The sequence below is a fragment of the Salvelinus alpinus genome, chromosome 1, assembly GCF_045679555.1.
Source record: "Salvelinus alpinus chromosome 1, SLU_Salpinus.1, whole genome shotgun sequence".
NCBI lineage: Eukaryota > Metazoa > Chordata > Actinopteri > Salmoniformes > Salmonidae > Salvelinus > Salvelinus alpinus.
Window position 1 is genome coordinate 38,441,417 of NC_092086.1, and position 26,854 is coordinate 38,468,270.

The 26,854-nt window shown below is 43.4% G+C and overlaps 2 pseudogenes; one reads left to right on the top strand and one right to left on the bottom strand.

Moving 5' to 3' along the window:
- The first annotated feature begins 2,196 nt into the window (after positions 1-2,196).
- LOC139560219 (myosin-8-like) lies at positions 2,197-11,315 on the top strand (annotated as a pseudogene).
- A 1,482-nt stretch (positions 11,316-12,797) lies between these two features.
- Positions 12,798-25,004, bottom strand: LOC139560276 (myosin heavy chain, fast skeletal muscle-like; annotated as a pseudogene).
- Positions 25,005-26,854: the final 1,850 nt, after the last annotated feature.

A 26,854-nucleotide genomic window follows, 5' to 3' on the forward strand; every position in this document is an offset into this window, starting at 1 on the left:
CCGACTTCAATGGAGTGTTTCATGTTATCAAACAATCTTCACTGAAGGAGCAGCAAGAATTCAATGTTGGTTCTCTCGTCTGATATGAGGGGTATAAAACACAAACATGCGCCTACAGCAGCTGTGGAGTATCTGTATCTGATCAGTTAATGAGTGGATCAGACTGATCAGTTAATGGAGTTAATGAGTTGATCAGACTGATCAGTTAATGAGTTCATGAGTTGATCAGCCTGCAGAGCATAATAGTCCCTTTTCAGATTTCTCAACTTTCAAATACACTTCATATACTGTACCTTTGATCACTATTGTAAAGTGTACTGTATATACATATATACATCACGTGTGTGTGTGCGTGTGTGCATGCATTCGTGTGCGGAGAAGGCCTTCTAGTCAGGCAGGCCCTATTACTGTACATTTTGAAATGAAAGACGACAGGTTTGAAAGGCTTGCTTATTGTCATCGACATCTTGTATTAGAAAAGCTTTTCACATCAGAACGTGATTGATGTGGCTACGTTAAGAACAAGGAGTTGCTTAAGCTCAGTAAGTAAGCACCCTCTTGTGGAAGATAATGGTGAAACTAGCAGTGTGATGCTTTCACTCATACAGAATGAAAAGGAATAGCCTTTAGAATATTTGATTTGACAATTTAAAATCCATAAAATGTTACACCAAGCAACAGATACATAAATAAACACAGTATCTGACATCTCAATACATGATCTGTAATTCTTCAAATTGAATTATGTTTGTCACCGCAAAGCACAATATTCAGTGTCCAACAACTTGAACTACAATGTCTTATTTGATCGTTCTCAGTTTATGTATGTATTCATTCATTTGTTATCCCATACATTCATTGTGTAAGGACACCTTGTGTGTGAATATTAAGTTCAAAGCCCTTGCAGACTAGGCTATCCTGCTGTCCATGACATATCAAATGTTCAATCAAAGTGAAATACAATCCTGCTTCGTTAATTTCTAGTTGGCATACACTTGGATGTCACTATGTGAGTACACTGTCCTATCGCTCACCTTGCTGTGACATTGCAATCTACAGTCACATGGTATAATAACATTCTGATGAAGCCTTGTCATAAAGGGATACTTCGGGACTTCCCCAGAGTGAGATGAACTTGTGGATACCATATTTATGTCTCTGCGTGCAGTTTGAATGAAGTTGCTAACAAGCACAAATGCAAACTAGCGTTAGCTCAATGACTAGCAGTCTATGAATATCTGCTAGCATGCTAGTCTGATATGGAATATTTAGTAGAGTACCCCTACTTTATTTTAAATGTAGCCGAGTCTATGGAATTGGATCTTGATTAATGCAACAACCTGGATGAATGAATAGTGAGTGTGTCCAAAGTGCCTACTAAGCACACCTCATATTTATAGCTTTGGGGTCATTTTCAAATGCTCTTCTCAACAACAGCAGATGAATGCTTTGACAGATATTACTGGCGCAAATGTTTCCCCCGCAAATGTTTCCCCCCTAAGTTACAGTATTTCAGCTATTTTTTCATCTGTGAAATATTGGGAGTATCATGTAATATTGTCATTACTATCCGTGGCTCTATATATTATTATATGTATGTATAGAGAGAGAAACGTATGACCAGATCACTGAGCATAGAGCTAAACAGTCACAGTTCGTTGCAATCTCTTTTATTTGTGGTTAATAATACATAGATGTCAGGTTCTTTATTGAATGGAAATGTAACATATTATAGTGTGCGAGTGGTAGGCCTAAATATAACCATAGAGTACCTTGTGCTTAATGGAGTTATCCATGGGCAACAGGTTCATACAGCTCAAACAATGCATGCCCATGTAAAGGAAGGAGGATTCTCACCAAGGACAATAGCCCAGTATAAAAGAGGCTTCTGCAGCAGGCTATGCTTACCCCCTAGCATCAGCAATAAGGTAAGTCTCCCCCTGCTTGACAAGAATAGCTGAATTCTTATAACTTCATGTAAAAAAGCAGATTTCCATGTTATGTGGTTGCATTCTCAGACAGGCTTCTGGACCATTCAAATGCACAGCTTTTTTGGTGTCAAGGGATTCAGTGATTGCAGTAAGCTGCAAGAAGTAGGTAGGTAGAATGACAAATGCCAATTTAATCTTTGACTTTCAAGGAAGAAAAAGCCTGAGGTTAAATGTGTTATGTTATACTGTATTCTTAGAGGCCAAAATGAGTGGGGATGGAGAACTGTCCATCTTCGGGCCAGCTTCCCAGTACCTGAGGAAGTCAGAGAAGGAGAGGATCGAGGCTCAGTCTACGCCCTTTGACGCCAAAACAGCCTGTTACGTCAGTGATGACAAAGAGCTCTATGTGAAGGGGCTCGTTCAGAACAAAGACGGAGACAAAGTCACCGTCCAGACCCTGGATGAGAGAGTAGGTCCACGGTGGAACCAATGTTGTAGCAGTCAGTGGCAACATGGGCTCATTTCCATTCAATGTGCCAGATTGTAGGCTTTCCTTCAGCAGCTTTCAGAACCCTGCTGTATTTTGTTTCTATTTTCCAGACTGTAACAGTCAAGGAGGACCAAGTCTTCCCAATGAACCCTCCCAAGTTCGATAAAATGGAGGACATGGTTATGATGACCCACCTCAATGAGCCCTCTGTGCTGTATAACCTCAAAGAGCGTTACGCAGCATGGATGATCTATGCAAGTCATTTAGACTGATAAATATATATAATCTCATTGTTAAATGTATCTAACAAGGGCATATATGTTTATTTTGTATTGACAGACCTACTCTGGGCTGTTCTGTGTGACTGTGAACCCCTATAAGTGGCTCCCGGTCTATAACCCAGAGGTGGTGAGTGCCTACAGAGGGAAGAAGAGGATGAGATCCCCCCTCACATCTTCGCCCTCTCTGATAATGCCTATCAGCTCATGCTAACAGGTATATCACCCATTGCTTTAAATGTCTTATCATTACATATTGTGATTTTGAACATCCAACTGATTGTGTTTATTTTTCTTTAGATCAGGAATATCAGTCTATCCTAATCACGTGAGTATCATGTGTTTTTCTTTTTTAAATTGATTCAGATATAGTAGTTGCCAGTTAAGTATATTCAAATGACACAATAATCAGATATTTTTCATCAACAGTGGAGAATCCGGTGCAGGCACAAGACTGTAAACACAAAACGTGTCATCCAGTACTTTGCGACAATCGCAGTGTCTGCGGACCAGAAAAAAGAATCAGTCAGCAAGATGAAGGTAAGTTTATACCTTTTGTAGTGCAGGAAAGGGCTTTGACCGGTGCTGTGCAGGAAAGGGCTTTGACCGGTGCTGTGCAGGAAAGGGCTTTGACAGGTGCTGTGCAGGAAAGGGCTTTGACAGGTGCTGTACATGAAAGGGCTTTGACAGGTGCTGTACAGGAAAGGGCTTTGACAGGTGCTGTACAGGAAAGGGCTTTGACAGGTGCTGTGCAGGAAAGGGCTTTGACCGGTGCTGTGCAGGAAAGGGCTTTGACAGGTGCTGTACAGGAAAGGGCTTTGACAGGTGCTGTACAGGAAAGGGCTTTGACAGGTGCTGTACAGGAAAGGGCTTTGACAGGTGCTGTACAGGAAAGGGCTTTGACAGGTGCTGTGCAGGAAAGGGCTTTGACAGGTGCTGTGCAGGAAAGGGCTTTGACCGGTGCTGTGCAGGAAAGGGCTTTGACAGGTGCTGTACAGGAAAGGGCTTTGACCGGTGCTGTGCAGGAAAGGGCTTTGACCGGTGCTGTGCAGGAAAGGGCTTTGACAGGTGCTGTGCAGGAAAGGGCTTTGACAGGTGCTGTACAGGAAAGGGCTTTGACAGGTGCTGTACAGGAAAGGGCTTTGACAGGTGCTGTACAGGAAAGGGCTTTGACAGGTGCTGTACAGGAAAGGGCTTTGACCGGTGCTGTGCAGGAAAGGGCTTTGACAGGTGCTGTACAGGAAAGGGCTTTGACAGGTGCTGTGCAGGAAAGGGCTTTGACCGGTGCTGTGCAGGAAAGGGCTTTGACAGGTGCTGTACAGGAAAGGGCTTTGACAGGTGCTGTACAGGAAAGGGCTTTGACAGGTGCTGTACAGGAAAGGGCTTTGACAGGTGCTGTACAGGAAAGGGCTTTGACAGGTGCTGTGCAGGAAAGGGCTTTGACAGGTGCTGTACAGGAAAGGGCTTTGACAGGTGCTGTACAGGAAAGGGCTTTGACAGGTGCTGTACAGGAAAGGGCTTTGACAGGTGCTGTACAGGAATGGATGTCAGATACATTTCCTTTCTTGTGGCAGGGAACCCTGGAGGATCAAGTCATCCAGGCCAACCCTCTGCTGGAGGCTTTTGGGAATGCCAAGACAGTGAGGAATGACAACTCCTCTCGCTTTGTGAGTGAAACCAGAATCCAACAGAATTGTTTTTTACGCAGAAGAGTAGCAATAAGTGCTGAACAACGTGAAACTTACAGTAAGACATTTTTATTTTCTCAAAAAGGGCAAATTCATTAGAATACACTTTGGTACAACGGGTAAACTGGCCTCAGCAGATATTGAAGTGTGTAAGTACAACATTTGTTTTGTTGCTAAAATGCATTTCCTGACGTTATCCTTATACTGTATGAGTGATGTTGAATTAATTCTGCTTTGTTACTGAAAGATCTGCTGGAAAATCTCAAGTCACATTTCAATTGGGTGCTGAGAGGAGCTACCATATATTCTACCAGCTTACTTGCAACAAGAAGCCAGAGCTTATTGGTGTGTAGAATCTTGACATACTGCAGTATCTCTCTTACTAAGCCTCACACACACACACACACACACACACACACACACACACACACACACACACACACACACAAGCAAATAATATGTGACCCCCCATCATAAAGGGACCCCCATCATACGTTAGCATGTCTTGTCATCAGGTGAATCATAACTCCAAACACATTTTCGCTAAGAGCAGCTTTTATATACAGTATATATATTTCCACACCACAAGGTTTGAATAATACTGTGAAATTGTGAAACTTATGATAATGTCCTTTTAGTGTAAAAATGTCAGCCTGTTTTGGTGGTATGGAGTTTTGGCCTTCCATGGCGACATCACTCCATGGTGACATCATTTATTCATTAATAAACCAATAAGAAAGAGAGTTCCAAACCTCTCTGCCAATAACAGCAAATGTTATTGGCAAATTTTCCCCTTCCACTCAGACCTCTCCCAGACAGTCCTAGCAAAATTCTTGCTTGAGAAATTGCTCTTTGCTAAGAAGCTACTTTTGTTTCTTTTTCTTTTTTTAATTGAAAACAACTAACAGTAAGGTACTTAATTGTTACACAGAAATGAGTTGATATTGAGATAAAAATGCACTGGTACAGTATCCTGTTTGTGTGTGCTTTTCAAAGTCTACGTATGTCAGATACTTCAGTTAGTGTAACTGGCTCCGGTGAGTGTAATTTGCTCAATATTAGGAGTTGAGAAATAAAGTTAGAACGAAGATATTGTCCTCTTTTCTACTGTAGGTACTGTATGTGGTTCTAAACTTGTCTATTCTGTTGCTGCTAGCGATATTCATAAAAACATTGGGATAAATGTACTTTAAAAAATAAAAATGGGGACCCCAGTCTAATTGAATTTCCCCCTTTCAGATTTAATCATGTTGAATGTCCTGCATTTGACTAGTTATTCTCAGTAATTAATCATCTCTTGTCCACCAGCCAATGGGCATCTTCTCCATCCTTGAAGAGGAGTGTATGTTCCCTAAGTCAACAGACACTTCTTTCAAGAACAAACTCTACAACCAGCATCTTGGAAAGAACCAAGCCTTCCAAAAGTCAAAGATTGTCAAAGGCAAACCTGAGGCCCACTTCTCCCTGGTGCACTACGCTGGTACTGTGGACTACAGTATCACTGGCTGGCTAGAGAAGAACAAGGACCCATTGAAGGAGTGTGTTCTGCAGCTGTACCAGAAGTCATGTCAAAATACTGTGTATGCTTTATGCAACCTTCTCTGCAACAGACGGTAACCATGCATTTTTAGTTTATATTACCTGATCAAATTAGATCAACTGACCATGAAGACCATCTTAATTCATCTCACATAGCTAAAATAACAGGCCATGCAGTACTGATCATTATTTCAACATTGTTTCTTCAGAGCCTGTGGCAGGTGGTGCGGCCAAGAAAGTTGCTAAGAAGAACGGAGCATCGTTCCAAACAGGTTCCGCTCTGTTCAGAGTAAGGTGCTGATCAATGTGCAGTGCTGTATAGACAAAATAAGACATCATTCTCTCCCCACATGAGCCATTGTATATAGTCTATATACCTACACTTCCTGATACATTTTTACGTTACATATTTTCCTTGGCAAGCTCATGACAAACTTGAGAACAACCCATCCTCACTTTGTGTGGTGTTTGATTCCAAATGAGACCAAAACACCAGGTACTCAGGTTAATCTGCTCAATTTCAACTCCATTCAACCAATTGGTTATCCACCAGCTGCGCTGCAATGGTGTGTTGGAGGGTATCAGCATCTGCAGGAAGGGATTCCCAAGCAGAATCATTTATGGGGACTTCAAGCAGAGGTAAATTGGGGGACACATGTTAATATAACGGAGTTAAGAATGTGCCTTAAGCTCACTTCACAGCTGGCTTGAAATGTCGCCGATAGAGCTATTCAATTGGTACCTTTTGTATAGCTCAAATGGTTGGTAAGTTGTCAAGGAGGGACGGCTGTGTGTTTGTGAGCAGAGGATCACTGGTTCGAGCTCGGTATGGGGACAGGGAGAGTGGAGGGAGCTAAACTGTTAGCAGCACACTGACGTCGGTTTCATTAGGGACTACTTGGTATATGGTTTCTAGTGTATTCAGTACTAATGCTTGGTCCCATGTGTTTCAGGTACAGGATCCTGAATGCCAGTGCTATCCCAGAGGGACTGTTCATGGACAACAAGAAGGCTGCGGAGAAACTGCTAGGCTCCATTGATGTGGATCATACTCAGTACAAGTTCGGCCACACCAAGGTGCACTTTTCACACTGCATACAACATTCATACTGTAATAGTAATGCACAAACCCTATATTGATAGTAAACCAAACTCCTCTTTTTCAGGTGTTTTTTAAAGCTGGTCTCCTGGGTGCTCTGGAGGAGATGGGAGATGAGCGCCTAGCCCATGTTATGACATCCACTCAGGCACTGTGTCGAGGATATGTTGTCAGACTGGAGTACCAGAACATGATGGCCAGAAGGTATGGAAACACGGGTATTTTGCAATATCAACACTGTGAACTCTGGGATATCATTTAAGTCAATTTTGAATGAAAACAAACAGAATATTCTTGACTTTACTTTGATAGGGAGTCCATTTACACCATACACTATAATTTCCGCTCATTCATGAACGTGAAAATACTGGCCATGGATGAAACTATATTTCAAACTCAAGCCTCTTCTGAAGAGTGCAGAATCGGAAAAAGAGATGACCCAAATAAAGGTGGACTTCACTAAGTGCAAGGAGGATCTGGCCAAATCAGAAAGCAGGAGAAAGGGTAGTATTTGTATAGTTAATATTATAATACAACCTTGATTACTATTGGAGATGCAGATGACAATGTTATGCTGGTATTGTGTGGTGGTAATAGTTGTTGGTTTCAATCAGGTGAGAGAGCTGGAGAATGAGCTAGAGTCAGAGCAGAAACACATCTCAGATGCTTGTCACGTTCCTGACCTGTTTTCCCTTGTTTTTGTATTTGTTTAGTATGGTCAGGGCGTGAGTTGGGGTGGGCATTCTATGTTATGTGTTTCTATGTTGGGTTCAATGTATTAGCCTGATATGGTTCTCAATTAGGGGCAGGTGTTTTACGTTTCCTCTGATTGAGAACCATATTAAGGTAGGCTGTTCTCACTGTTTGTTTGTGGGTGATTGTTGCACCACACGGTACTGTCTCGTTTCGTTTCGTTTGTTCTTTCCTGTTCATTGTTATATGTTCTCAAGTTCAGGTCTGTTTACGTCGTTTTGTTATTTTGTAGTTTGTTCAAGTGTTTTTCGTCTTCGTTTAAATAAATCATTATGTCTTCATACCTCGCTGCATATTGGTCCGATCCTTGTTCCTCCTCAGACGAGGAGGGGAACGAACGTTACAGAATCACCCACCAACCAAGGACCAAGCAGCGTGGGAAAAAGCAGCAGCAGCGATCGCAGGATTTCTGGACATGGGAGGAAATTCTGGACGGTAAGGGACTCTGGGCACAACCTGGAGAATATCGCCGCCCTCGTGAAGAGCTGGAGGCAGCTAAAGCCGAGAGGCGGTGGTATGAGGAGGCAGCACGGAAGCAAGGCTGGAAGCCTGTGAGTCAAGCCCAAAAATTTCTTGGGGGGGGGCTACAAGGGAGTGTGGCGAAGTCAGGTAGAGACCTGCGCCGACTCCCCGAGCTTACCGTGGAGAGCGAAAGTACGGGCAGACACCGTGTTATGCGGTAAAGCGCACGGTGTCTCCTGTACGTGTGCTTAGCCCGGTGCGGGTTATTCCACCTCCCCGCACTGGCCGGGCTAGATTGAGCATTGAGCCAGGTGCCATGAAGCCGGGTCAACGCGTCTGGTCTCCAGTGCGTCTCCTCGGGCCGGCATACATGGCACCAGCCTTACGCATGGTGTCCCCGGTTCGCCAACACAGCCCAGTGCGGGTTATTCCACCTCCCCGCACTGGTCGGGCTACGGTGAGCATTCAACCAGGTAAGGTTGGGCAGGCTCAGTGCTCAAGGGAGCCAGTACGCCTGCATGGTCCGGTATATCCGGCGCCACCTCCCCGCCCCAGCCCAGTACCACCAGTGCCAACACCACGCACCAGGCTTCCTGTGCGTCTCCAGAGCCCTGTTCCTCCTCCATGCACTAGCCCTGTGGTGCGTGTCTCCAGCCCATTACCACCAGTGCCTACACCACGCACCAAGCCTCCTGTGCGTCTCCAGAGCCCTGTGCGCCCTGTTGCTGCTCCCCGCACTAGCCTTAAGGTGCGTGTCCTTAGCCCGGTACCACCAGTTCCGGCACCACGCACCAGGCCTACTGTGCGCCTCAGCCGGCCAGAGTCTGCCGTCTGCCCAGTGCCGCCTGCACTGCCAGTCTGCCCAGTGCCGCCTGCACTGCCAGTCTGCCCAGAGCCGCCTGCACTGCCAGTCTGCCCAGAGCCGCCTGCACTGCCAGTCTGCCCAGAGCCGCCTGCACTGCCCGTCTGTCCTGAGCCTTCAAAGCCGCCCGTCTGTCCTGAGCCTTCAAAGCCGCCCGTCTGTCCTGAGCCTTCAAAGCCGCCCGTCTGTCCTGACCCGCTAGAGCCGTCCGTCAGTCAGGAGCCGCCAGAGCCGTCCGTCAGTCAGGAGCCGCCAGAGCCGTCCGCCAGACAGGAGCCGCCGGAGCCGCCCGCCAGACAGGAGCAGCCGGAGCCGCCCGCCAGACAGGAGCAGCCGGAGCCGCCCGCCAGACAGGAGCAGCCGGAGCCGCCCGCCAGACAGGAGCAGCCGGAGCCGCCCGCCAGACAGGAGCAGCCGGAGCCGCCCGCCAGACAGGAGCAGCCGGAGCCGCCCGCCAGACAGGAGCAGGCGGAGCCGCCCGCCAGACAGGAGCAGCCGGAGCCGCCCGCCAGACAGGAGCAGCCGGAGCCGCCCGCCAGACAGGAGCAGCCGGAGCCGCCCGTCAGCCAGAGCCGCCCGTCAGCCATGACCAGCCAGAGCCGCCCGTCAGCCATGACCAGCCAGAGCCGCCCGTCAGCCATGACCAGCCAGAGCCGCCCGTCAGCCATGACCAGCCAGAGCCGTCAGCCAGCCATGACCAACGAGAGCCGTCAGCCAGCCATGACCAGCCAGAGCCGTCAGCCAGCCATGACCAGCCAGAGCCGTTAAACAGTCCGGAGCTGCCCCTCAGTCCGGTGCTGCCCCTCAGTCCGGTGCTGCCCCTCAGTCCGGAGCTGCCCCTCAGTCCGGAGCTGCCCCTCAGTCCGGAGCTGCCCCTCAGTCCGGAGCTGCCCCTCAGTCCGGAGCTGCCCCTCAGTCCGGAGCTGCCCCTCAGTCCGGAGCTGCCCCTCAGTCCGGTGCTGCCCCTTAATCCAGTGGGGTTAATATGGAGGGTGGCCGTTAGGAGGAGGCCACGGAAGAGGGGATTAACTATGGTGGGGTGGGGACCACGTCCAGAGCCAGAGCCAGAGCCGCCACCGTGGACAGATGCCCACCCAGACCCTCCCCTAGATTTTTAGGTGGTGCGCCCGGAGTTCGCACCTTGAGGGGGGGTTCTGTCACGTTCCTGACCTGTTTTCCCTTGTTTTTGTATTTGTTTAGTATGGTCAGGGCGTGAGTTGGGGTGGGCATTCTATGTTATGTGTTTCTATGTTGGGTTCAATGTATTAGCCTGATATTGTTCTCAATTAGGGGCAGGTGTTTTACGTTTCCTCTGATTGAGAACCATATTAAGGTAGGCTGTTCTCACTGTTTGTTTGTGGGTGATTGTTGCTGTGTCTGTGTTTGTTGCACCACACGGTACTGTCTCGTTTCGTTCGTTCTTTCCTGTTCGTGCGTTCATTGTTATATGTTCTCAAGTTCAGGTCTGTTTACGTCGTTTTGTTATTTTGTAGTTTGTTCAAGTGTTTTTCGTCTTCGTTTAAATAAATCATTATGTCTTCATACCTCGCTGCATATTGGTCCAATCCTTGTTCCTCCTCAGACGAGGAGGAGAACGAACATTACAATGCTGTCAAAGGCAAACGCAAGTATGAGCACAGAATCAAGTAGGTTACCTATCAGGTAAATGTCAGCTGGATGGATACACTGCATGCAAAACTCACCATTGATTTCCTCATCAACACAGTTCTTTGGTGCGTGGCAATTCTAATAACTATTTTTTTAAAGAATCTGAGGAAGATAAAAAGAACATCATTAGACTTCAAGAACTGGTGGACAAGTTACAACTGAAGGTTTAAAGCCTACAAGAGACAGGTGGAGGAGGCTGTGAGTACAACTCAATCCAGACCAGTTTACACATGGTTTGGAACCTCCCTTAAAAATGTTGACACTTGATCCAATTTTATTTTATAGGAGGAGCAAGCCAATACCCACCTGACCAAGTTCAGGAAGGTGCAGCATGAGTTGAAGGAGGCTGCAGAGCGTGCTGACATTGCTGAGACCCAGGTCAAGAGTCGTGACATGGGCAAGGTGAGTTGATGTGATAGCAAACTTACTACATTGTATTTTGTTCATACAATAAATCTGACTAACCAAACCTGATATACTGAAGTGGCATACAATATATTCCTTACTATTTCCTTATTTTACAGGGAAAAGTCAGTGAAGAGTAGCAGATGGCTGGCATTCTGAAGAAAACGTGACCAATGCCTGCAACATTAAGCAACATACTTTTAACCAACTTCCAAATACCACCTCATTTGTTTAGTCTAATAGATATTGATGAGAACTGTAAGAAAATTGTCAAGAGGTGAAATGTAGAAGTTGTAGATGTATTATTTTTGGTTTGCAGTAGTGGATGGATGTTGCCCTATAATAATAATGATTTGTGTTTATTGATTCATTGTCTGGATACACAAAAGTTAGCCTATGCTATTTGACAAAATCAGTAGTAAAAAATATACAAAATAATAGCCTAGTATTTATTACTGCTCTATCCCATTTTAAATGGCGCAAAATCCACTCAACATCAGGGCCTACCTACACAAAACAGGTTCACAGTTGACAAACCTAGGTTTTGCATTCCATTTGCAGACAGAGTGGCTTACTGGGCATTCAGCTCAAAAAAACATTTCAAAATGTCCCTACGTTTTTTCTTTCATATTCTGCCCCCCACTTCCACCCATAGCATTGCAGTATCCTAATGGAATTCCTATTGCTGCAAAATAAACTACAAATAATCACTTAATAAATCCAACACTGATACAATTATTAATGATTTGGTGGACTCATAACCTGGCCTAGCATGATTACATAATGACTACCCACTGGGCACAAACTGGTTGTATAGTGACACAATGTATGTGACGATATATGTGGAAAATACATTGAACATCAACTGTTGTTTTTAGGGTGATATTTCAACCACATAGACCATGTCATCATGGTAACCAACAACATAGACAAAAAATATGTTGAATTTGTACCTTTAAAACAATGTCAGATATCCATGTTATATCTACATTGCATAGGCTGGGCAGCACCTCCTACTGGACTGTTCTCTCTGCTACCGCGCGGTACCGGAGCGCCAAGTCTAGTTCCAAGAGGCTTCTAAACAGCTTCTACGCCCAAGCCATAAGACTCCTGAACAGCTAATCAAATGGCTACCCAGACTATTTGCGCCCCCCTGCATGTACATAATTACCTCAACTACCTCGACATCGGTGCCCCCGCACATTGACACATTGACTCTGTACCAACACTTTGTTGGTTACTACATGATTCCATATGTGTTATTTCATGGTTTTGATGTCTTCACTTCACACCCTTGAATGAGTCGGTGTGTCCAAACTTTTGACTGGTACTGTATATCAGTGCATTTGTAAAACCCTAACCATTATGAAACTTCTATTAGATCAAATAAACCTCACGTAGCAAATTAGCAAGAAAACATTTTGTTGATCAAATTCGACACGCCAAATTGTTCACATGGTGGGCTTATTTTCGTGGACAGATTTCGGGCGGAGTAAAACCTCTTGCTTCGCATCTTTCTCTGTCTACACTCACAGAGTACCCACTAGTATTATTGATTGGAAGGGACAAGGCCATTATCTCTGGTGTTGAATTGGAAGTCAAAACAAAACTCTATACTTCAATCATATCAATACCTTTATTCCCATGTCACGGTTCTTGGTTCTAATCTTGTTGACCTGAGACTCAGCTATGTCAGCACGCTCGTTAGCCTCTTCCAGCTCATGCTGCACCTTTCTGAATTTGGCCATATGAACATTAGCTTGCTCCTCCTGAAATTGAATGAGATACAGTGTAGTTTAGCCTACATTAATTTTTGCAGCCAGAGCCCAACCTTCACTTTAATACTCAAAATCTAGTGGAGAATGGTCCTTGGTATATGGTTTGCTTACAGCTTCCTCAGACTGTCTTTTGTAAGCCTTCACTTTGATCTGTAATTTATCCACCAAATCCTGAAGTCTAGTAACATTCTTCTTGTCTTCCTCAGTCTGAAAGAAATCACAGCTGCCAGTTTTTTTTCTTCACAAAAGGTTTTCAGGACAATGCGATAAGTGGATTGCAATTTCATTTGAAACTAGGGCTATGCCCATGAATGGAAAATAAATACATCTCTGTTAAAATGTTGGTGACAATATGACTTTACCTCCTGATTATACGGTACATTAATACGTTCTTATTTCTTACCTGATAGGTGAGCTCTTTCACCCTCCTCCCATATTTAAGAACTCATTTGATAGCATCAACCCCCTGCTTTTGCTCAGCCTCAAGCTCATTTTCCAGATCACAGAAGTTTTTTTGCAATGTTTTTAAATCAGTAAGCAATACAGTATTATAATTACCTTTGCTACATACCCTGCCCTCCAGTTTCTGGAGTTGCTTCTTTCCACCCTTCATGGTAATATTCTCTGCTTCATCTAGACGGTGCTGCAGGTCCTTGACGGTGATCTCCAGATTCTTTTTCATCCTCTCCAGGTGACCACTCATGTCCTGCTCCTTCTTCAGCTCCTCTGCCATCATGGCAGCCTGAGAATGGGACAAGATTTGAAAAACTCATTTAGCTTGTGGAAGTTTGTGTTAAAGAGACAGCTTGTGAACTGTAGAACTTACATCAGTAATTGCTTTCTTGGCCTTGTCCTCTGCATTGCTTGCCTCTTGAACAGCATCTTCCACTTCTCCTTGAAGTTGAGTTATGTCTGTCAAGCTTCTTGGTGTTCAAAAGGCTGGTGTTCTATTTGGAATATAGAGGTATAGTTCAATTGTAAACTGTCAGGATTGATGAATCATATCACACAACCAACCTGGGAGTAGAGCAGCCCTGCTCGCTCACTAGCTTCAACCAGCTCCTGCTCGGCCACTTTGCGGCCTCTCTCTGTCTTCTCAAGGGCTTCTCTGAGTTCCTCAATCTCAGCATGCATCAGGACGGTCCTGCGCTCCACCATGGTGACCTGCTCCTTCATTTCATCCTGTCCTCTGACAGTATCATCAAGGTGCAATTGGGCATCCTGGAATGGTTTAATGATCAACTTTGACTGAAACCCTGGGCACACATTTGTAATTCAATGTAACCTACTGTCACATCCACGGCTATCAATAGCTTTTAAGTACTGTATGAACGCCATCTTAATGTTGCAAAACGCATCTGCATTGTTTGTAACAGCTCACCTTGAGCTGTCCCTGGACATTCCTCAGTTGTTTCTGGGCTTCAGCAGCCTGTCTATTAGCATGGCTCAGCTGAATCTCCATCTCATTGAGGTCTCCCTCCATCTTCTTCTTAACTCGCAGAGCATCATTCCTGCTACTGACCTCAGCGTCCAGAGTGCTCTGCATGGAATCAATCACTCTCTGGCTGTTTCTCTTCAACTGGTCAATCTCCTCATCCTTGTCAGCAAGCTTCCTGTCCACCCCATACTTCACCTGGTTCAACTCCAGCTGGGCACAGAGGATCTTAGATTCCTCATGTTCTATAGAAGCCTTAAAAAAGAAAATGTATATTGATTATTGTAAACCTTAAAATCTTCTGATTTGGCTTAATTGTGTTAATTTTTTTAACATTGTGCTTGTTGAGTTTGTTTTTAATATAAATGTTTTACCTCTGCTTCATCTAGTGCAGATTGCATCTCACTTTTCTCTGTTTCCACTTGTCTTCTGACTTTCTCCAGTTCATGGACACTCTTTCCACTCTCACCAATTTGCTCCGACAGGTCTGATATCTCCTCTGTATTTTTTTAAAGCCATACAGTACATGTCAAAAGACAATATCAGGTAATTTTACATTGTAAAACCTTAAGGTTTTTATGTGTTGTGACTATTACGTCATGGATTGTCACGTTTCAGGAATTGGACTTACGTTGTAGGTTTTTATTCTCCCTTTTGAGAGTTTCCAGAACTTCTTCAAATTAGTTTTTAATTTTGGAAAGATCTGTGGTTTGATCACTTTCCAGCTCCGACTGTGACTCCTCATACTTCTGCTTCCAGTCAACTAGAATCTAAAATCATGTAATGATTAATGAGTATCGTCATTAATACATTAAAAATGTAATCAAACTTTTATATTACCTTGTCAAAGTTTCTCTGTTTCTTATCAAGATTAGCAGCCATACTATTTGATCTCCCCACATCAGCCATGAGATCCTCCATTTCACTCTGCAGTCTCTGCTTAGTATTTTCCAGTAAAGCACATTTTGTGTTCTCCGCCTCAATTTGTTCCTCAGCCTCTTGGAGACGTTGGGCAAGATTTTTCCTGCGGAAAGTGAGACCAATCATTTTTCATTATCATGCATAGGCTAACTTATGGCAAACAAGTAGAACAGCTATAAAAAGTTGGCAATTACTTGGCCACTTCAAGTTCCTCAGTGTGTTGGATGGCATCAGTCTCGTACTTGGTTCTCGACAGAGCTACCTCAATGTTGGCCTTGGACAAGCCGCGCTGCAGCTCAGCCTTGGACTCCTGTTCTTCCTCAAATTGTTCTCGGAGGAGGTGGCAGTCGTGACGTGCTGATTGTAAACTATGGGCCAGGGCATTCTTAGCCTTGGGATGAAAACAACATACACTGAGTGTACAAAACATTTCTTTCCATGACATAGACTGACCAGGTGAACCCAGGTGAAAACTATGATCATTTATTGATGTCCCTTGTTAAATCCACTTCAATCAGTGTAGATGAAGTGGATGAGACACGTTAAAGAAGGATTTTTAAGCCTTGAGACAATTGAGACATGGATTGTGTATGTGTGCCATTCAGAGGGTGAGTGGGAAAGACAAAAGATTTAAGTGCCTTTGAACGGGGTATAGTAGTAGGTACCAGGCTGTTCTGAGCGCAAAAGCAGGGGCTGCAACTCAATATTAGGAAGGTGTTCCTAATGTTTGGGATACTCAGTGTAAAGTAGGTCTTGAGTATAGTAAGATTTTCAATGTATTCAATGTAGTATGGTAACAATATTAGGTGATCTTACTTTCATTTCCTCATCAAGATGTCTCTTCAAGTCATCAATTTGTGTTGTGAACCCATGCTTGGCTCTTGTCAGTTGTGAAATGAGACCTTCCTTCTCCTCCATTGTCTGATTAAATTCCCCTACAAGATAAAATTAGAATACGTGTTAAGGTAGTTTTTATGTTTGTTTCTCCTCCACATGTAAAAAGGAAGGATGTTTAATGATTAAAATTACCATTCTCTGTTTGTAGACGGGCCTTTTGATTACTGATATCATTGAGATAATGTACATTCTCCTCTGTCTTGGTCTTTAACTCGATTAGCTGACCCTCAAGAGAGAGGCACATTTTTTCAAGGTTAACCTGTATTGTAATAATATTGAGATTTTGTCAAATTAACCATGAAAGCATAGGTTACAATTTGATGCTATTTGACCATTTTATGATACCTTGGATTTGGCCACAGCTTCCATGTTGCTGGCCAAGTCATCTATTTCCATCTTGTATTCACTCTTCTCCTTCTCCAGTTTCTGCTTAACTCACTGGAGGTTGTCAATTTGTTCTCCCAGTTCTGCCATACTGTCTGTCTGCTTCTTGCGAAGAGCGGCAGCGATGGACTCGTAATGCAAGGTGGACTCCTCCAGGTCTCGACGCAGCTTCTGAAACTCAGCCTCTGTCACGTTCCTGACCTATTTCTGTTAGTTTGTTTTATGTGTTAGTTGGTCAGGACGTGAGGTTGGGTGGGCATTCTATGTTTTCTGTTTCTATGTTGGTTTAAGGGTGACCTGATATGGCTCTCAATTAGAGGCAGGTGGTTTTCATTTCCTCTGATTGAGAGCCATATTAAGGTAGGTGTTTTCACACTGTTTGTTTGTGGGTGGTTGTCTTCCGTGTCTGTATGTTATTTTCGTACCACACGGGACTGTTTCGGTGTGTATGTAGTCTGTTCGTGCGTTCTTCGTGTCTATGTAAGTTCTCATGTTTAGGTCAGTCTACGTCGTTTGTTATTTTGTATCATTTCAAGTGTAGTTCGTGTTCGTTTTTCGTCTTGTCAATAAATTCATTATGTCATCACACCTCGCTGCGCATTGGTCTACCGATCCTTCTCTCCTCTCCTCGTCCGAGGAGGAGGAGGACGACACCCGTTACAGCCTCACACTTCTTGTTCCTCTCAATTTGAGAAGCAGTGGCTCCACCAGCCTCTTCAAGCCTCTCACTGATCTCCTCAAGTTCCCTGGAGAGATCAGACCTCTGCTTCTCTATCTTGACACAAGCAGAGTGCTCAGCCTCAATTTCTTATTCGAGTTCCTCAATATGAGCCTTGAGAGAAAACATACCATTTCAAACCAAAGAAGTTTGAGCTAATAATTTGAAAGATATTTCACGTTTTTTTTTCTTCTCACACATATTACATTGTGTTCCTTAATCTTCTTTTGAAGCTGGGAGCTCAGTGTTAGTTCATCCTCAATTTTGCTTTGCAGCTGGGCTGTTTCAAAGTCTTTCCTACAAAGGGGAAATATAATGAGTACATTTGACCACAACAGAGGAAATCTTGCTTATTACTTCAGCAGTTTATGATTTTGCTTCTTAAGTTTTTCATCTGACTGCTGCTTTTCATTCTCCAGATCCATTATGGCTTCATGTGTCAGTTTCACATCACACTCAAGCTTTCTCTTGGCTCTCTCAAGGTCTTTGCGAATCGTCTTCTCTTACTCCAGAGAACCCTCAAGCTGTGGTATGAAAACAAGTAGTGATAGAATTAAGTTAAATCATTACAATGCAATCCTTTTTTTCTACTGATAAGGTGTTACTCACATCATCCACTTGTTGTTCAAGCATAGCTTTTGCTTTTGTCAGAGTGTTGACTTTGTCCTCCTCTGCCTGGAGATCATCAATGGTCTGCTGATGTGCCTCTTGGAGGCCTTTCTTCTCCTTGGTCAACTTGGAATGTCTCTCATCCTGACCAGACATCTCCTCTGTTAGGTTTTTAACTTGAAATGGCATAGTGACGTTAGTAAAATACCTGCAAAGAGGATGATGGATACTGCAACTTCATATAAAAATGCAAACCTTGTTTTCAGTGGCATGCTTCTCCTTCTCCACTTTGGCCAAGGTGAGCTCAATATCTTTCTTCAGCTCAGAGCACTCATCCTCCAGCTTCCTCTTATTGGCAGTCAGCTCAGAATTGATTTCGTCTTCATCATCCAGTCTCTCGGTCAACTCTTTCAGTTTGGCTTCAAGCTGTATTTTGCTTTTAATAAAAGCCTCACATCTCTCCTCTGCATCCGAAAGAGTTTCGGAATCCTAGGAAAACCGATTGTCCAGTCAATGTGTCTGTCTAATGGAACACTTCTTAAACACTACACTACACCCGATATGTTTAAAAGCAATGATAGTTCATGTTGACAATTCTAATAGCACCTACAGATTGAACTTGTGACATGAGGTTTTGTTTCTCCACGAACAGAGAAACCATCTTCTCCTCCAGTTCCTTTCTCTTGGCCTCTGCCTTTGCCAGGTCCTCCTTACATGTGATGAAGTCCTCCTTCATCTTCTCCACCTCTTTTTCAATATCTGCACTCTTCAGAAGGGGCTTGATCTTGAAGTACAGCTTCATCCATGGCCAGTGTTTCACGTTCATGAATAAGCGGAGGTTGTATTGCAGAATGAACACACAATCTCTGAAAAATAGGTAATTGTAATGTAATATTATTGACCAGTTCTAATGTTCTAAGCATGTACTTTCTTTTAAAGACAAGGATACAAATATTTCAATTGATGGGTTGTCTTACTTCTTTATAGCCAGCTGAGAAAATAATTCTCATGAGGTACCCACGGCACAATGCTTGAGTGCCTGTCACCAGAGGCCAGTTTTTCATCTCGCAACTCCTCAAGAGTGTCCAGCAGACCGGCTTTAAAAAAGACCTGCAATAACATGGCTTACTGAGACACAGATGCTGTTGATATTGTCAGGTTTTGGCCAGGACTGTTCAGGTTTTGGTCACTAGATGTCCCCATTGCACCTTTTTTGTACCTTTTGTTTTTTCCTTGCTCTAATTATTGTTTGCACCTGTGTGTCGTTCCCTTGTTAGTATTTAAACCCTGTGTGTTCCTCAGTTCTTTGCTCAGTGTTTGTATGTTAGCACCCAGCCCCAGCCTTGTTGTGAACATATTTCTCTTATTGGATTTTCCAGAGGTTCTCTGGTTTAGTGCTTGTGTATTTTTGAGTAGTCTTTTGAGGTTTGTTTTTTCCTGCTGTTTTTACCACTTTGTGGAGTTTCTTTGTATTTTGGAGGATATCCATTTTGTGCCTCTTGGCTTTATTTTTGGACGTGGTGGATTTATATTCTTTGCCTGAAGATCTTGTCCTTTTATTAAACCACCATTTCTAGTACTGCTGAGTCTGCCTCATCTTCTGGGTTCTGCCGACTATTAGTGACTGTTTCTCTCACCGGGTCCTGACAGATATACTGTATGTGTATATATAGTGCCCTCTGTAATTATTGGGACAGTGACACCTTGTCTTAGAAGTGTTTAGAAACATATTATATTCTTATTTACAGTAAAAGTGACTCCAAAATTACATAATACATTATTTACCATTTATTTCTATTGGACACAAAATAATCTGAAACACAACCAAAACATACAGCAAATGCATCCAACAAATTGTACAGTCACAAGCTTGATGTAGTCATTGCGTGCTAGAAATATGGGACCAAATACAACACTTTTGACTACTTTAATTACACGTATAAGTGAATTTGTCCCAATCCTTTTGGTCCCCTAACATAGGGGAGACTATGTACAAAAAGTGCTGTAATTTCTCAATTATTTCAAATCGAGAGTCTTGGAGTATAGAGCCAAAATAAGAAAATGTATAATTACGGTTTCTCATTAGTGAAGTTAATGCAGAGCTGCTCCAAGCTGTTGTACTGAGTAAAAAAAATCGAGCCATTTATATGGTTGTTGGCCACTGACGGTGGCAGTCTTAACACAACTTAAGGTTGCTTAATGTTTAAAAAAAAAAACATTTTAGAAAGATAAGTATAAAGAAATTAACTTACATCAAAGATTTCAAACCCGGCGATGTCCAACATTCCTATATAGAATTGTTTTGCCTGCTTCGTATCGAGCATCTCGTTTATTCTGATGACCATCCATAAGAACATCTTCTCATAGATGGACTTTGCCAGGGCGCCAACGGAATTGACTACCTAAACAGCATGTAATGAATAATGATGAAAACAGTCAACAGAATATTAAATCTACTTGACCTGTCGAATATAATACATGTTGAACTGTCTGCTACTTGGTGACAAACTCATTCCCGACCTTCACTCTGCGGTAGCAGAGGGCTTTCACTAATTCAGCAGAGTTCAGGCCCAAGAGAAAAGCGACTTTGTCTGCCACTGGTGGAGAAATATGATGATGAGTTATGAGCTGATGATGTGTGTCTTGAGATTTGATCATTTAAGTCCAAAACATTTAATAAAACTAAGATATCTTACCCTCAGTGCCGTCAGGCTCTGCCTGTTCCTCACGCGGCTTCTGCCTGAACTTCAAGTTCCCATAATGCATCACAGCACCAGTCAGCTCATAGATGGCCAACTTCTCATCATGGTTGAAGCCCAAGATGCCAATGGTATCCTAGATAATTGAAAAACTTTGGCATTTACTGTCACATGCAAGATTAATGTTTAATGAAAATAATTGCAAAACAAAATAATTGACTTCTCACATCTGTGACCACCAGCTCTTCTTTGTCGTCAATGCTGGCCACAGTGATCTGACCCTGACTGATCATTTGGAAATCATACGGGTTTGTCGGGATTTCTGTCAAGGGAAAAAACAATGATTATTTTGTGGATTATAATTCATGGACATTGTTGTATGGGGTTGATAAATAAGGGCAAATCAAGTCTGACATTTCAAATTGGAAATTACAAACTTTAGAAATCTTTTAAAAACTCAAATACTATACAAGTATGCATTTTCTGCTGTGCAGGAAAATTCTCAGCAACAAAATAGTGATCAAATTAAGATCCTACATCTGTAGTAAATTTCATGAAGGATTTTGCAAATAATTCTGGAAGGTTCATATTCACATGATATTCTTACTGTACCTATAAGTTCTGGTTTGTGATTTGTCATGATCTGATAGAAGATATGGTAGCTCCTTTCCTCTAACAGTTGGAATGTCACTCTGGACTTTTCCAGTAAATCTAGACAGAGCAACAGTACATAGATTATGAGTATTAGTTACACGTGATCAATTTAAAGGTCATGAAATTCAAGAGAACAAAACGTACGTTTCAATATCAGCAGAAGCCAGTTTTCCTGTGGTTCCGAAGTGAATTCTGATGAATTTACCCTGTTGAAATGGAATATACGTTTTTGTTTAATTAAATATCTCCTACTTCCATTTCAAGTAAAGAGAAGCTTTGAGGAAAGTTACTTACAAAATGAGAGGAGTTGTCATTCCTCACTGTCTTGGCATTTCCAAAGGCCTCCAGCAGAGGGTTGGCTGAAATGATTTGATCTTCCAGGGTGCCCTGGGAGCCACATTCCATTACATACATCTGAAAATCTCTTACAGTACTTGCCTTTACAGTATTCATTGTCAACTCTGCCTTACCTGTATCTTGCCAGTTTGCTCCTTCTTTTCAGTATCTCCAGCCACTGCGACTGTCGCAAAATACTGGATAACACGTTTTGTGTTGACAGTCTGTCCTGAACCAGATTCTCCACGGTAAACACAATGTGATTTTGACATTTTTGATATTGAATTATCCAATTATTTTCTTCTGAATATTCAGACATTCTCAAAGCAAATGTAATTCACTCATGTAATCAGGACAGACTCACTATCTGTAGGTTAAGTGGAAACATACCAGTAATACTTGTATATCTGCAATATCATGCACTGTGGCGAAGTTAAACCCCTCAGTTGCTTGACACTCCTTGAGGTTGCCTTAATAATGACCAGACCAAACTTCTGCGAGCAGGCCTTTCTAATCGACCTGGCCCGGGTACCCTGGAAGGATATTGACCTCATTCCGTCAGTTGAGGATGCCTGGTCATTCTTTAAAAGTTACTTCCTCACCATATTAGACAAGCATGCTCCGTTCAAAAAATGCAGAACTAAGAACAGATATAGCCCTTGGTTCACTCCAGACCTGACTGCCCTCGACCAGCACAAAAACATCCTGTGGCGAACTGCAATAGCATCGAAGAGCCCCCGCGATATGCAACTGTTCAGGGAAGTCAGGAACCAATACACGCAGTCAGTCAGGAAAGCAAAGGCCAGCTTTTTCAAGCAGAAATTTGCATCCTGTAGCTCTAACTCCAAAAAGTTCTGGGATACTGTAAAGTCCATGGAGAACAAGAGCACCTCCTCCCAGCTGCCCACTGCACTGAGGCTAGGCAACACGGTCACCACCGATAAATCCGTGATAATCGAAAACTTCAACAAGCATTTCTCAACGGCTGGCCATGCCTTCCTCCTGGCGACTCCAACCTTGGCCAACAGCCCCGCCCCCCCCGCTGCTACTCGCCCAAGCCTCCCCAGCTTCTCCTTTACCCAAATCCAGATAGCAGATGTTCTGAAAGAGCTGCAAAACCTGGACCCATACAAATCATCTGGGCTTGACAATCTGGATCCCCTATTTCTGAAACTGTCCGCCGCCATTGTCGCACCCCCTATTACCAGTCTGTTCAACCTCTCCTTCGTATCATCTGAGATCCCCAAGGATTGGAAAGCTGCCGCGGTCATCCCCCAGGGGGAGACACCCTGGACCCAAACTGTTACAGACCTATATCCATCCTGCCCTGCCTATCTAAGGTTTTCGAAAGCCAAGTCAACAAACAGATCACTGACCATCTCGAATCCCACCGTACCTTCTCCACTGTGCAATCCGGTTTCCGAGCCGGTCACGGGTGCACCTCAGCCACGCTCAAGGTACTAAACGATATCATAACCGCCATCGATAAAAGTATTGTGCAGCCGTCTTCATCGACCTGGCCAAGGCTTTCGACTCTGTCAATCACCATATTCTTATCGGCAGACTCAGTAGCCTCGGTTTTTCCAATGACTGCCTTGCCTGGTTCACCAACTACTTTGCAGACAGAGTTCAGTGTGGCAAATCGGAGGGCATACTGTCCGGTCCTCTGGCAGTCTGGCAGTCTCTATGGGGGTACCTCAGGGTTCAATTCTCGGGCTGACTCTTTTCTCTGTATATATCAATGATGTTGCTCTTGCTGCGGGCGATTCCCTGATCCACCTCTACGCAGACGACACCATTCTGTATACTTCTGGCCCTTCCTTGGACACTGTGCTATCTAACCTCCAAACGAGCTTCAATGCCATACAACACTCCTTCCGTGGCCTCCAACTGCTCTTAAACGCTAGTAAAACCAAATGCATGCTTTTCAACCGTTCGCTGCCTGCACCCGACCTAGAATATGTGGACATCTATAAGTACCTAGGTGTCTGGCTAGACTGCAAACTCTCCTTCCAGACTCATATCAAACATCTCCAATCCAAAATCAAATCTAGAGTCGGCTTTCTATTTCGCAACAAAGCCTCCTTCACTCACGCCGCCAAACTTACCCTAGTAAAACTGACTATCCTACCAATCCTCGACTTCGGCGATGTCATCTACAAAATAGCTTCCAATACTCTACTCAGCAAACTGGATGCAGTTTATCACAGTGCCATCCGTTTTGTTACTAAAGCACCTTATACGACCCACCACTGCGACCTGTATGCCCTAGTCGGCTGGCCTTCGCTACATGTTCGTCGTCAGACCCACTGGCTCCAGGTCATCTACAAGGCTATGCTAGGTAAAGTGCCGCCTTATCTCAGTTCACTGGTCACGATGGCTACACCCACCCGTAGCACGCGCTCCAGCAGGTGTATCTCACTGATCATCCCTAAAGCCAAAACCTCATTTGGACGCCTTTCCTTCCAGTTCTCTGCTGCCTGCGACTGGAACGAATTGCAAAAATCTCTGAAGTTGGAGACTTTTATCTCCCTCAACAACTTTAAACATCTGCTATCTGAGCAGCTAACCGATCGCTGCAGCTGTACATAGTCCATCGGTATATAGCCCACCCAATTTACCTACCTCACCCCCCATACTGCTTTTATTTATTTACTTTTCTGCTCTTTTGCACACCAGTATCTCTACTTGCACATGATCATCTGATGATTTATCACTCCAGTGTTAATCTGCTAAATTGTAATTATTCGATTTATTGCCTACCTCCTCATGCCTTTTGCACACATTGTATATAGATTCTATTTTTTCTACCATGTTATTGACTTGTTTATTGTTTACTCCATGTGTAACTCTGTGTTGTTGTCTGTTCACACTGCTATGCTTTATCTTGGCCATGTCGCAGTTGCAAATGAGAACTTGTTCTCAACTAGCCTACCTGGTTAAATAAAGGTGAAATAAAAAATAAATAAAAATCTTATCATACTTTGGAGGATTCATCTGATAAACGTCCTCTTTTTTCATGGTTACCATCTAAAAAAGCACATTTAAAATGATGACACACCATGCAATGAAAGGTGATAAATGCTATTAACGTTGTTGTAGATATTTCAAAAATTCAATTTGAAATCAAGTAACTCAGATTTGCAAATGGGAAAGTTTTAAACGAATTGGTCAGATACAATAGGACCCACCTCTCCATTCCCACATTTTACGGTGACTTTGCAACCTTGTCTGTTCTGGACGACTCCTTTGATGTACAGATCCTTGACATCTGGCACGAAGCAGGCGTTCTTGGCATCAAAGGGCCGGGTCTGAGCCTCAATCCTCTCCTTCTCAGGCTTGCGGAGATAGATGGCGGCTGCTCCAAAAGCGGCCATCTCCACGTCCGAGCTCCACATACCTCAATAATTGCAAGGTTACCAGTTTTGAAATCAAAGGGCCTGTAATGGTTGTCTAGCTGGTTTTCAGATGAACACATTATGGTATCAAGCTTCTAGATGTCCATATTCAAGGTTGCTGAGATACATTAAAGGAACATTTAGAATAGGCATGGGGAGTCTCACAGTGCTAAGTAAGGAGTATGAAGGGCGGACTGATGAGTGACAGTTTGAAAACACATAACAGCATTTTATTTTATTTTAAGATGGTTGAATGATTACACACTCACAGTAGCTCTTTTGGGTTCAATTATAAAGAGCCAGACCCATGACATGATGAGTTTGACCTTAGGTCCTTGTGGAGAAATATGACCATGCTTATGTCTCATGAGTGCTCCTGCTAACTAGTTCACAGCATATTCTGCTAAGCCCAGAGGGCAGGGATGCACAACTCCAGTCACAGAGGGCTGTAGTGTGTGATGGTTTTGGTCCTCGTCTTTTGATCAGAGACTATTTTATATCTGGGCGTAGAGAGAATTGTTCATCCCTTTAATAGACGTTCTATTAAATCAAGCCGGTTTAGGCCTAAAATGTGAACACTGATTTTTATATTTAACCTTTATTTAACTAGGCCAGTCAGTTAAAAACAAATTCTTATTTACAATGACAGCCTACGGGGGAATAGTGGGTTAACTGCCTTGTTCAAGGGGCAGAGCAACAGATTTTTACCTTGTCAGCTCAGGGATTTGATCTAGCAATCTTTCAGTTACTGGCCCACACTCTAACCACTAGGCTACCTGTCACCTGGGCAAATTGATATCAATTATGTTTACGTAGCATATTATTTTCTAATATAAAATAAAATTCACTAACGGAAACCTTGTGTGCATTGTGTTATGTCCTGTATTAAGACACTGCAGCTGTCATTTAGTGCTGCTAACACCTGTCTGAACTGAGTGTCCAGTTCCTCAAATACAGAGCATCCCCATCATGTACCCCCCATTGCCTTTGAATGTTTATCATCATACTTGCTTCCTCAGCCTGTGTCAAAGTGACCCAGAGTGAAAGTCACACAGCAGTAATTAACTAACCCTTCCTCAACAGGGTCAGGGACTGACACAAATGTCATATAAATGACAGCTGCTGCCAATTAGTGGAACGGAATGTGATGAGGGCTGTTCAAAACCAAGCTTTTAATAATCCACGCGGTACCTTGTACCTACAATGCTCACAAAATGTTGCGGCATCATCATCTGTGCTTTAGTGGGGTACTTCAGAGTTTCCTCTTGCTCATTCCTTATAGGTGCACTGTGCAGCCATTTACTTCTCATTTCCATTTCTCTGTGTTTAAAAAAAAAAGAATACGGCTTAGAATTACATATCTTATGCTATAACACAATATAGGATCCTAATTCAAATGCAATTATAGGATGTCTATGTTTATTACCTCATCATCCTTACCAACAAAACCCATTTGTTGCAGGGATGTGAAGTAGTGTTGTATTGTTTGTGTTCAACTGTAGAGAAGGAGAAGCATCCGTGTAACAGGAAGATACTGTTTGTGTACACTGAAGTGGCCAGTTGACCAATCACCAGTAAATAGGTCACAAATGATATTTGTATTCCTCCACTGCTACATATCATATACATTATAACCTATCTGCAGGTGGAACTGTTGCATTAACTTCCAAGAAGATGTGTGTGCAGCAATAGGTTACATAGCAATGAGTAATACGTTGGTGTGATTACATTAAGCATGATTGCTTGTTGCCTGCCACATTAAAGTATAGCTTGATTATTGTAACTTGATGTCACTTTATTACACGTTCACTTTCTCTGTCTCCCACCGGGATGTGTGTTGGGTGGGCCTG